Source organism: Saccostrea cucullata, unplaced genomic scaffold (assembly GCF_032062105.1).
Source record: "Saccostrea cucullata isolate Sc308-1 unplaced genomic scaffold, CSIRO_AGI_Scuc_v1 ctg9103, whole genome shotgun sequence".
NCBI classification, from domain to species: Eukaryota; Metazoa; Mollusca; class Bivalvia; order Ostreida; family Ostreidae; genus Saccostrea; species Saccostrea cuccullata.
In genome coordinates this window covers 23,048-35,124 of record NW_026932715.1, presented here as the reverse complement: position 1 = coordinate 35,124, position 12,077 = coordinate 23,048, and the positions used below count along the sequence as shown (strand labels likewise).

The 12,077-nt window shown below is 33.9% G+C and overlaps 1 long non-coding RNA gene across 1 annotated transcript; it reads right to left on the bottom strand.

Annotated features, from left to right (window-relative positions):
- Positions 1-3,063: 3,063 nt before the first annotated feature.
- On the bottom strand, positions 3,064-3,915 carry LOC134235864 (uncharacterized). Its single transcript, XR_009985494.1, has 3 exons — positions 3,891-3,915; positions 3,559-3,626; positions 3,064-3,377 (listed from the first exon to the last, which is right to left on the bottom strand). It is a non-coding gene; the product is annotated as an uncharacterized LOC134235864 (long non-coding RNA).
- Between the last annotated feature and the right edge of the window lie 8,162 nt (positions 3,916-12,077).

The following is a 12,077-nucleotide window of genomic DNA, read 5'->3' as shown; positions in this document are numbered from 1 at the left end:
TTTTGGAGAATCTTCTAAAGTAAATTCCTTACAGCAATATGTCAAAAAAAGGTTATGATAAGGAGTATGCTAAAGATGAATATTTTCTCCCTATAGTATGAAAGTAATTTAGTCAATGAAGACAAAAGGTATTAAAACGCCCCGGACATAATACGTGGAGGAGGAGCCTCACTTTTTTGAGAGTACTCTTTTGCTGAGTGTACTTTTTATACGCAAATTTAGTTCAGACGCTGCTCCCCTAGGACAGCTTTTAGTTGCTGGTCAGCGTCAAAATGTGCAAATTCCAGCATTTGAAAGAAAAAAATGTACCGAAAAGTAAAAGACCCCCCCCCCTTTACAACAAACTTGGATATTATGGGTGCTCAGTTTAATTTTTTTTTTGGGGGGGGGGGGTTGTCAGCTTCAATTAGGGCCTTTAAGGTCGTTGCTAGGGTGCGGAGAGGGGGGGGGGGCACATACATGTACCTTGAAGACTCTTTCAAAAAAAGGTGGATTCGCCTCTGGTTCGTGAATGTGTTATGTCACCTATGAATTATGATGATGATCTTTAAGTTTTATTACTAGTTTTTTGCTTGAATACATAATTAAAGTAACTAGATTTCAACAAAGCAGTGTTGTTTTCATGTACCGTATGCTACATGTACTGTCTCTTTATTTATTTTTTTTAATTAAATTCAAGAAAGTATACATTTGTTTGACTTATTAAGTTGCATTAGACATGTTAGAATGCTTTGAACGAAATCAGAAGAAAAAAATGTTCAAAGGAAGAATAGGTATCATAAATATATATATGATAAAGAATAATTTAAGAAATCAATGGAAAAGACGAGACGATTCAGTTTGAACACAAGTAATTAAAATGCATATGTCTCTGTAAAATGTCATACCAGTTGGGATTTTCAACAGCTAAACATGCGCAAGGGGGGGGGGGGGTCTATATTGCAATACAATAGACACCAACAAGTTTACAATCTGTTTTGGCTTTAAAGTTCTTAAATTATCATTTCAAAGTGTGAAATATTCATAATGTCAAGGTTTTGGAATACCATCGATATCTCTACACGGAGAAACATCGCGGAACATATAATTGACATTGTGTAGATAAAGTTCTGAAGACTTTTTGGTTTACCTGTTTACTCTGCAGTGTCAAGCAAAATGGGTGGGGTTGGGGTTGGGGTGGGAGTGGGGTATGAGGGGTTGTTGTCGTTGGATGTGTACATCCTTTGTGTTTAATGATAATTAAGCACAACTTCACAAGCGATATACCCCCCCCCCCTTTAATCAGACTAGGTATTTTAACCAATTATACAAAAGGTTGGTATTTCAAGCACGTTTATATCTTTGTTATTCTAGCTTTCTTCATTGAATAATGCATAAAATATAATAGCATTGAACATTCACGTAAACAGACAATTGCACGAATTATATGCGTACAAGCAATTATTCTTACTTTCGCTTTGAGCGCAGTACAGTTAAGGCAACATTTTCTATAAAAACTAACGGAATTCGATACATATAATGTTTAACAGTTTTATTTTTGAGAAAGACACTCTAGTTAAAATAGCTATTTCTTATCTTGAAGAGTATGTCCATCGCTTTTCACATCGGTATTTTTTGACATCATGTGACACCCTGAAGTCACGTTGGCTCCGATTTTAGGTCAAGAAATGAGATGTCAAATTTAACCAAAAAGTGCAAGGGCAAGGCAAACAAAAAATTAACTGCAAAATGTTTTATGTTATCACTATGTATCTATACTTTCTCAAAAGTGATGCTCATTCAGTTAGTTTTTCGATATAATTAAGTTATTCAGCTAAAACAGACAGTAATGTATGAAAAATAGGATATTTTCCTAATTTCATCGCGAATTATAAATTAACTTAAGGATTACAAAGAAATGAGCATTATTTTTTGAAAACTATACAATAAAATAAATAATTTAAAATAAAAACCTACTTTTTAGATTGTCGCCTTGCCCTTGCACTTTTTGATTAAAAATTGAAATCTTGGAAGAGTCAATCTAATTTTAGTTTTCAAACGCATCATTGACCCAGCATGGGAGATAACTCTTGAGAACTTGATATAGTTTGTTTACCTCGTAAATTTTAAATAAATATACATGCGGACAGGGCTGGCCCCCTTTTTTTACTTTATCAAACGGTATGCATAAAAATCGTTGATATTTCTTTCTTTTCTGTGTATTCGTTCTCCATATATTGTTTACATTGAATGTCTTTCAAACCTCCCGCATTTCCTCAATGATGTGTATATACATGTAGTATTACATACAAACAGGTCTAAATATTGCCGATATATTTAGGAAAACACAAATGGTTAATTAAAATATAGACTTCATTAATAATTAATTATATATCTATTCCCCTCTCACACTACTGTACGCATAGGCGTCGGAACGGCCGGGGGTGGGGGAAAGGGGGGGGGGGGGCTGGGGATTAGCCTCCATACTTATTTGCAAATTTTATACGTAATGTAGGCATTTGAATTTACCTTTTTCTTTTGATTAAGCCCCCTCCCCCTTTCAATTAGCCCCCTTTCATTTGCTTCCGACGCCTATCGTACACAAACTTGTGTTCATATTTTTTTTGTCTTTCTGCATACGAGATCATGTTCAGATCAGATTCTACGATCGCTTTCAATCAGACGGTTATTCAGACCGCTTACTGGTAATTAAGGGATATAAACTAAGTTTTAAGTTTTAGGAACTAATAAGAAAGGATTGGGTTATACTCCTGTATTTGTCAAGGGGACAGCCATTTTATTCCGAGGGGAGGGTCTGGCAGATTTTAGAAATAAATACTTGCAGATCAGTGATCTCCGAGTTTTAAACATTTTTTTTCACGTTAGACTTTTCAATTAAGGGGAAAATAAATAAATAATCTGTCCTTCATTTTATTAATCGGAAATAAATATTAATCTGTCCTTCATTGACATGAAAATAGAAAAAAAAACTGATTTGGAAAAACTCGCCTGCCCCCCCCCCCCTTTCCCTCAGAATCAAATCAAATGGTGGTCCCCTATCCTATTTTGAATCAATTAGGGGGATAGCTAGTCTTCTGGGTTTTTTTTTTAAATATTATTAAAAAATAAATGAACACAATGCACATGCTGGAAATAAGATCTTTATGGACATTAGTACCCTCCACACAAAATAGTATGCAAGTTAAGATTTTCAAATCTTAATGGCCTTTTCAACACATGAACAGTAAATAAATTAAAAAGTCAAATTATTTTGTTTATCTAGAAAATTTATTAAATAAACATTTCTTTTCAAATCCAATGATAGACTGTAGGCCTAGGAATGCTGGGCAGGTGCAAATTATTTCCATCACTTCATGTTCTTGTGGATAAAATGAATTCTGAAAATATGAGAAAATCAGGAAATACCATTATTGAAAGTAATTTGTGTTTTAAAAAATGAAATTAAAAAATGCATTGAAACATTTAACATAGAATGCATATACATGTACATGTTTTTCAATTCTTCTGTTAGTTTTATTATCAAAACTTTGTATGGTTTATAGCTAATATTGAGTATACCATTTTCCTTAAATGATAGATTAACTTCCTGCCTGAATAAATCCATTAGTCCACAGGAATAGCTATGCCTACAACACAATATAGTATGCAGTTATATGCTATGAAATTACTAAATATACATTGTAGAATAAAATGGAATTACATTTTACAAAAAACTATGCTACATTGTATACTGTAGTGAATTTATGTAATTCATATAAATGGAAAAAAATGTGTTACAAAACCTCTCTGGGAAAGTGAAACTCGTACGGAGTTTCTCCTTTACCAAAGTGAAAAAAATGTAAAGTACATGCAAACTTTAAAAATGTGAAATGCTTTAGAAGTATACATACCCTGTGGAGAAATGATGCATTTTTTATATATTCATTCTTTAAGTCTGATACTCTTGACAGCTACAATGATAAAAATATTATATAAATAATTTAATGAACATGTAATCTAAACAAAAAATGAATATTTTTTTCATTACTTTAGAAATTCTAGAAAATTAGAACCATAGATCTGAAGTGGGGCTTCTATGTTTTCAACACAATGATACTGATTTTTTTTTTAAATTGTGTATATTTGTAATATGTCAAAAGACATCATAGCTTGTATAGGCCTAGTCACTAGTGAATCATTGACTGAAACAATGAAAACATCTCATTTAATTTATTTTAGTTTAAATTTTTGTTACTGATGACCTCCATTATTACACATATTGTCTAAAAAAAAATGAGCTAATTGACAGGAACTCAGTACATGTTTAGTGCAATTAATTTTTAATAATTCTAAAAAGTGTGCAACTTAGTATTGGGCGTGTGTGGTTACACACAAGGCACTGCATTACAGTTTTTCACTGACTGTGATATGATGTGAAATGAACATGAGCACACTCGGGTTTTTTATGTTAACAAAAGCATGTCTACATATTGTAGATCTACACATGTACCTACATATGCGTATACATAGGGGCCTACCTGGCCTGGAATTTCAGTGCAGTGATGGATCTACGGAGCTGGTGCATATCGTCTCAGTTTTCTGCCATTTTCCGAAATAATGTCCTCATATTCTCGTAAAAGGAAGAAACAATGCCGTGTCTCTTATTTTATCCCTATTTTCTTTGAAGATTGTGTGGTTATTGCATTTAAATCTACTGCAAATCTCAGCTGATGTCGCCACGTTTTTAGATGTAAACAACATTTCGTGTCACCGAGTGCAAGCGCTTGGCTGAAGCCGAATGCAGACAAACGACACAATTAAAAGAGAATTATTTTAAAGACATGCTATTATATATACGAGAAAATCACTAATTATTTTCTATTTCAACATGAAGATATTGCTGTTTATTACAAATTCTTGCAAATATCGCACCATTTCCTTATATGGATCAATCAGGGCGGAGCAACTGTCATGACGTCAGACCTCATTATGACTTCATTACAGTATTTTTTTCATGTGTTGCCTTAACTGTACTGCGAGTGTGACGTGACGTCATAATTACGGTCACATGGTGTGCAGGGAGCTGCCTTTAGACTCGTTCATTCCTTTTGAATCTGTAAATTGAAAGAAGCAGACGCAAAGATTTTTTTTTTTAAAAATTAATCGATCATCATCTGCTGATTTATTGTCAAATACAAGTAAATATGTTACGTGTATCAAGAGTTTCGAAGGCCAGGAGACCTTATTCCAGAGAAATCACAAGAAGTTCCGTATCCAGACCTAAAACATAGAGTAGATCTAGCTGTAGCAACTCATGCACCGCCACGTTCTGAACATCATGTCGCCATTGTCGAGTAGGCACCTGACTCAGAGTCACTGTAACTTCCTTAGTTTCCCTGTTACCTGCTATTCCAGCTCAACATAATCGAGGTACAGTTCAATTTGACCCAAATCTTTTCATTAATTGTCATATTTTTAATTAATATGTTGACGGTGCGACCGTTAGAGCGAGCGCAAACTCTTCTATTGTTTTAATTTAGATCGGGCTCGTCAAACCGCACGTGACATTTGGTGCGTCTAGACTCTGACGTCACATGACGTCGTATGTAAGTTACAAATACCAAGAAAAAATTGAACCGTGCTGAAAGTTAATGAAATAAGTTACGTTTACAATTTATCTTCAATATGTATCCATTAAATCAAGGCGAGTAAACTTTTTGCTGAACATTTGCCGTCATTCTCGCGAGAACGCAACTTTGCTAAGTGATGCATTGTGGGTCAAAATTACTGCAGCAAAAAATTCTAAAGAATGAATGTGCAGTAGTCCGAATTTTCTCTTCGCCCAGGCGTTGTCGTTAGAGCTCGCAGTTACGAGCGTCGCTTCGCGACGCTCGCTGCGCTCGCTATTACGAATTTCCATACAATGCGAGATTCAAATTAATGACGTCATACTTGTTATCAAGGGGAAATTCTGACTAAATATGACCCCTTTTTCCACCATTGCCATTCGCCAAAACCAATATCTAGTGAGTTGTGTATTGCTGCACATTTGAGAATTTGCCTAAATCCAATACACGTCAGTCGTGTATCCGTCGTGGTTTAAACCAGAATTACAAACTTGCTTTCAGAAACCAAGACCCTGCATAATAATCTGTAAACTATCCATCTATCCACTGATCACCTTCACATAGTAATAACAAGAAAACATTGATGTAACCATCAATTGTCGCCCGGGAAATATATAAAGTAAACAATGAAAATGAGTCTTGATCATCAAACCGCTTCGATATGTGTGAAAAGGCATGCGTATAATTGATGGAAACGATAGTCGCGAATATTCTGAAAACTTATTTTCGGATAAAAATCAAACAAAAACGAAACCATTTATTAAACTTGATCAATTCCTCAAGTAAATGTTGCTGCATAAAATATAAATTGAAGTTAGACACATGCATCACCTATATTCAAAAATGTATGAACTTTCATTTTTAGAATATAAAACACGAACTATGCAGTACGTTTTTATGCGAGAAGTAAAATTCGATGTTCTAAAAAAGGGGACCTGTCGTTTTTTTCCATAGTAAATGATAAGCAAATTTATAGATTAAATGTGAAAAACAAATATATTTTTACAGATTCACTTCATGGAAGTAAATATATTATGTATCTCGTAATTTATAAACGGAAAGAACATTCTGATTAACAATCTTTTCAATGATTAGAAAACCTTTAATTCTAAATAATTACTCCCACCCCAATCCCCATACACTAACACTTAAACTTATATGTATAGAGCAGCCCGGTCCTCCGGGCTGCAATAATTTGGGATTTCCCACGTTTGTTACGTTTTCTACGGTGATCTAGTAATGCCATTTTTATATAATTTTCAAAGAAAATATGGGGGTCTGTTAAACAAAAAAAAAAAAAATCGTCCCATTTCATGTACATAAACATTCAATTTCTTTAAATATACATACAGAACATAGACTTTATTTTTTAAAAATTGAATTTATCGAATTTATCGAATAATTAAACGTTTAAAAATTTTTTTTCTAAACGACTCCCCAAAATAATTAAATAAATATTTAATAAATAAAAAAAGTTATCTAGAGACTAGACTTATTGATGTGTAAATGTAATAAATATTAATTCTATTTCTTGGGAATTTAAATTGTAGGACACGTCACGCCATATAAAAAGTTAAATGTTATTTTTTTTAGATTGAATTTAACAATTAATATGAGTTTATGAATATTGTGAATGAAGTAATACATCTAATTCTAGAAATTACTTCATGCTAAATATATTAAATCTTCATCACCTTAATTTACCTGAGAGCTTACTAAGGCGAAATGGGAATGTTAAATTTTACAGTTAAGGCGAGATGGGAACAAACCTTTCCTAGTCGTGTATGGCAGGAATAATCTATATAATTAATGTACTTCAATTTTATTTAGATAGTTCAATGGTTACGGTGTGGTGTTAAATACATGTAAACATTGGTGTTGCCCACATTGACCTGTTGACTGGCCTGAGGAGTAATACAGGGATATCGCCTTCCTAGAACTTGTATCTGTTGTATTAAGGATTATGATCTGTGCTGAAAGTTTAAATTAAATTAAACCAAAAAAAAAAAAAAACCCCAAAAAACAAAAACCTTCATATTGACAATTTTTTCTTTGGTTTACAGCAATTTAATCACAAATCATCTAAAAACAAAAGAATTATGGCATTAGTCGGGATGTTAGTTATGCAGACTTTTTAAGTTCAATGTACATTTAAAAGCTCAACATATACAAGGTATATTATAAAATTAATAATAATAATAAATAAATTCCAGATGCTATTTCTCGGTTTCTGTGGACCAGGTTACATTACAGAATCTTTTTCCCTCCATGTACATGTACCTATTCAGTTTTGCAGAGCTATTCATGAGCTAGCTGTAGCCAGTCTCCTTCAAACCGGTGTATCTCAAAATACAGAAAGAAAAAGTCTTTTTTCAATTTCAGGCAACGGGTATCATTCTAGCAGATCTGGTCCCCTCCTTTTGATCATATGATTAATTTTATAGCATATATCTCAGAGAGTATTATGGTTTTTTCTACCGTCAAATGCTATTTAATATCAGGAATCAGTTTTGTCATCAACTTGCATGATTGGCAGAATTCAATCAAATCATTTATTATTAAGAAATTATGGGCTGGTTACAAGAGATGTAACTAATGCGTCTCAGGATATAAGAAAACCATTATGTTTCCTATGTTGGATAACATTGTCAGTGTTTTGCCAGATTTGTGTTCTGATTTTAAAGCGGCTTTATTTAAGTTTGCTTTTACATAATTTTGAAGTGGCATTATTGAAGTCTGCTTTTACATGTTTTTGAAGCTGCTTCATTTAAGTCTGCTTTTACATGATTTTGAAGCAGCTTTATTTAAGTTTGCTTTTACACGATTTTGAAGCGGCTTTATTTAAGTCTGCTTTTACATGCATGAGCTTTCTTTGCATTACTAAAAGTGAGTAAAATAGTTGCTTTGGGTATCAAGCATATAATTGTCTCTTGTGATACCATTCAAGTTTTTGTTACAACATTTTAGACTGGCCAAACTGGTTCGGGGACATATTTGCATGTTGAAAAATATTACAATGTATTTGTTTTAATCTTTGCAGAGTTTTGCTGTATAATGTACAAAATTACAAATATTAAAAGGGCGTCTCAATTTTCACTTTTAGATTCAAAACCCTTATTCCAATATCAGTTTCCGTCCATCTTAAGGTATTCAATGTATAATGAAGGGATTTTCGACGATTTTAGATAAAGATAAGTGAAATGAACCAAAATGGGCAAGACTAATAACATGTACAGAGACGGTCATTTTGCACATTGAAAGTTTCTAAGAGTTGTCTGGCCTTGATTGAAAAAAAAATTATCTAAATTTCTTCGGTATAAAGTTCATTTTATATCATATTTTAATAAACAAACAAACGCATATTTTCACGAAGAGATAATACTCGGATTAGTTTGAAATTAAGAAGGCTAATTCTACTCTTGGCTTCTTACGTAGGAACCTCCATATCACCAATGAGAAGACCAAGACAGAGGCATATATGGCACTAGTTCGGCCCACATTGGAGTACTGTGCCTCAGTATGGAATCCCCACACAAAGGATCACATCCACCGACTTGAAATGGTCCAGAGAAGAACTGCTAGGTATGTCACAAATAGATACAGGAATACCAGCAGTGTTACAGACATGCTAGACAGTCTTCAGTGGGAATCCTTAGAGAGTCGTAGGACCAAGGCACAGCTCGCCATGTTTTATAAGGCATGGAAAGGCCTGGTAGATATCCCGCTATCTCAGTATGTCACTCCATCGTCAAGTCGAACCAGATCCTCCCATTTCTACAGATTCCAACATCATCAGTGCAGAACCAACATCTATAAGTTCAGTTTCTTCCCCAGGACTATCATAACCTGGAACACTTTACCAGCATCTGTTGCTGAGGCCCCTGACTTGGTACACTTCAAGCAGGGGCTTACATTACTTTCCTTCTAGATGGCTCAGGGAGCAAGTAAGCTCTAGTGAAGTCAGTAGGCAATGCCGGGGAGACCTCTACTAGTAAGTCTCAGGGCCGCTACGGTTACCGGACTGGCTGCTGACAGAAGAGCTGAAAACTTCCCTTTTTAACCTTTTAACCGTTTTTACATTTTAATCTTTCTAACAATGTTGTCAAAGCGCTGCGCCGTTGAGTAATCGTCAAAGATGACGGACCAACGTACGATGTAGATGTAGATGAAATTCAGACTAATTCTTAAAATATCTTTAAAAAAAACATATGCGCTGTCCATAGACTTTAATATAAAATCAAGGTACAATTGATTGGTTAGTAATCAACATGTAAATTCCTTATTGGAACATTTTTGTTTGACAACATCTTCAAATTATGACTAAAATATTGTCATAATAGAATATTTTATGTACGACTTGTTTGTTGTCATAGTCAGTTAGACGCTTGTGTGTTATTAGTCAGCCCGCGGGCTGACTAGTTATGGTACGAAGAACTTCCAATGCGCTTGCATGACCTGGAATTCTGGGAGTGGTTCTGCAGTAAATCATTCCTGCTATTTTTATTTCAGTAAAATCAATAAAGATTATAAACCAATAAATCCCTATTAAACACCAAAGTAATCTGTAAATTCAACTCAAAAAAGGAATTTCCCGATGCTTATTTTTGTAAAGAAGGTTTCAAGCAGTTTACTGGTTCGCAGTAATTTAACTGGTTCGCACCTGATCATGTGTTCTACGCAGCGAAGCATACAGTTGCTACTTTTGGATGAATTTAGTGTTTGACGCGTAAATTGAAGCTCTTTTATAAAATATATTGAAGGTATTTTACTTATGTATTTAAATCTACAGCACAAACATAGCTTTACTACATATTTTTAGCTTTTTCAGTTTTTACTGCTTTTACTTTCGTTTTCACTACAAATCATTTCGATCCCGATGCTAAAAGCTGACAGACTTGTTAAGTCATACAACAGATACTTCGGAAAGAAAACACAACTGGCTAAGCTTGCTCGTTTGTTGCCCCCCGCTGAAATAGAGAATATCAATTTCAGTCTGTCTGCCCGTCCATCTATAGTTCTGTCTGTCTGTAACACTTTCACTTTTCCGCAATATTGCGTGAAGTCTTTGAGCTTTTGCAGTAAAATTTTACACAACTGTCTACACCTTATGTGGCCTTTGGAAGACCCTCTTGATTTTGAGGTCAAAGGTCAAGGTATTAAATTCAGAAATTCCGTCTGTTTAAACACTTGTTTTCGCGCGATATCTCTATAACCCATTGAGCTTTTGCAATGAAATTTTATACCACAACTCCCTATGGCCATATATGGCGTAGGGAATACCCCTGTGTATTTTGAGGTTCAAACGTCAATGTCATAAATTCATATTTCTGTGTGACTTTGTGTAAAACTTTCATTTCCAGTTAATGTCTCAAGAAGGTTTTGAGTTTTTGCAATTAAATGTCGTAAACCATAACTCCCTATGGCCCCGCCCTGGAAACCCCCCTCCCCCGATCTGCGCATGCTTTCTTTTATCCGTATATTGGCTTGTTTTTCATAAACTACGACCTGATAATCTAGGTTGTGGCAATCATATTTAAGGAATGAATTTAATAGCTACCCATTTTATACGGTATAAACTGGGTTGGGGCAGTTTACGCTTTATAAACCGCGAAGCGGTTTATAAAAAAGCGTAAACTGTTCCAACCCAGTTTATACCGTATAAAATGGGTAGCTATTAAATTCATTGCTTATAATTTAATTTTCATTCATTTGATGTAAGAAAAAAAGATGATTGTTCTAACAAAATGACTTCAATTTGTACGAAATTTGAATGTAACGTCGGGCGGATTGATACGTTTTTGACGCGAGTCATTGTGAGGTAGGCAAACCATTTTATACGATATAAAGTAATATTTTATCCAATCAAATATAGCGTTACAACCAGAATTATATTATTTATGAATAAATAGGTTTATTATATTATAAGAGGTCTGATAAATTAATTTGTAGGTCGTAGTAATGTTTGCTTTATTTCAATTCTACTTTTTATGAAAAAATTTTAAGCTAAAATTCAGCTAGTTACTAGTAAGTCAAATGACGATAGTTAATAAACTAAAAAAAAAAGCTTAGGCTATACCGTCAAAGCTTACATGTTACCTGTTTAAATGAACAATAAATGTTTATTTTTTTTAATTCTAAAATGTACTAGAAAATGTACTAGGTATTTCAATAATCCTTTATTTGTATTCTCAAACGAAGGTTCAGTACGGCTGTTTAAGGTCATACGCAACGTAGTTTGAACTTTTTTGGGTTCCTCCCTGGAGTTGAAGAGTTCCACTAAATGAAGGACTTGTGTGCAATATTTTTAATATCTATAGGCCTATATGGATTTGTACACCTCTTCTAGAACAATTTTTGATGAAAAAATATCTGGAATTCATGTTTTATAATTTTTGTACATTTTTATTTCAAAAATGCGAAAATTTTCAAAATTCGATATCTTTTCAAAACCCCTGGTAACGCATGCTGATT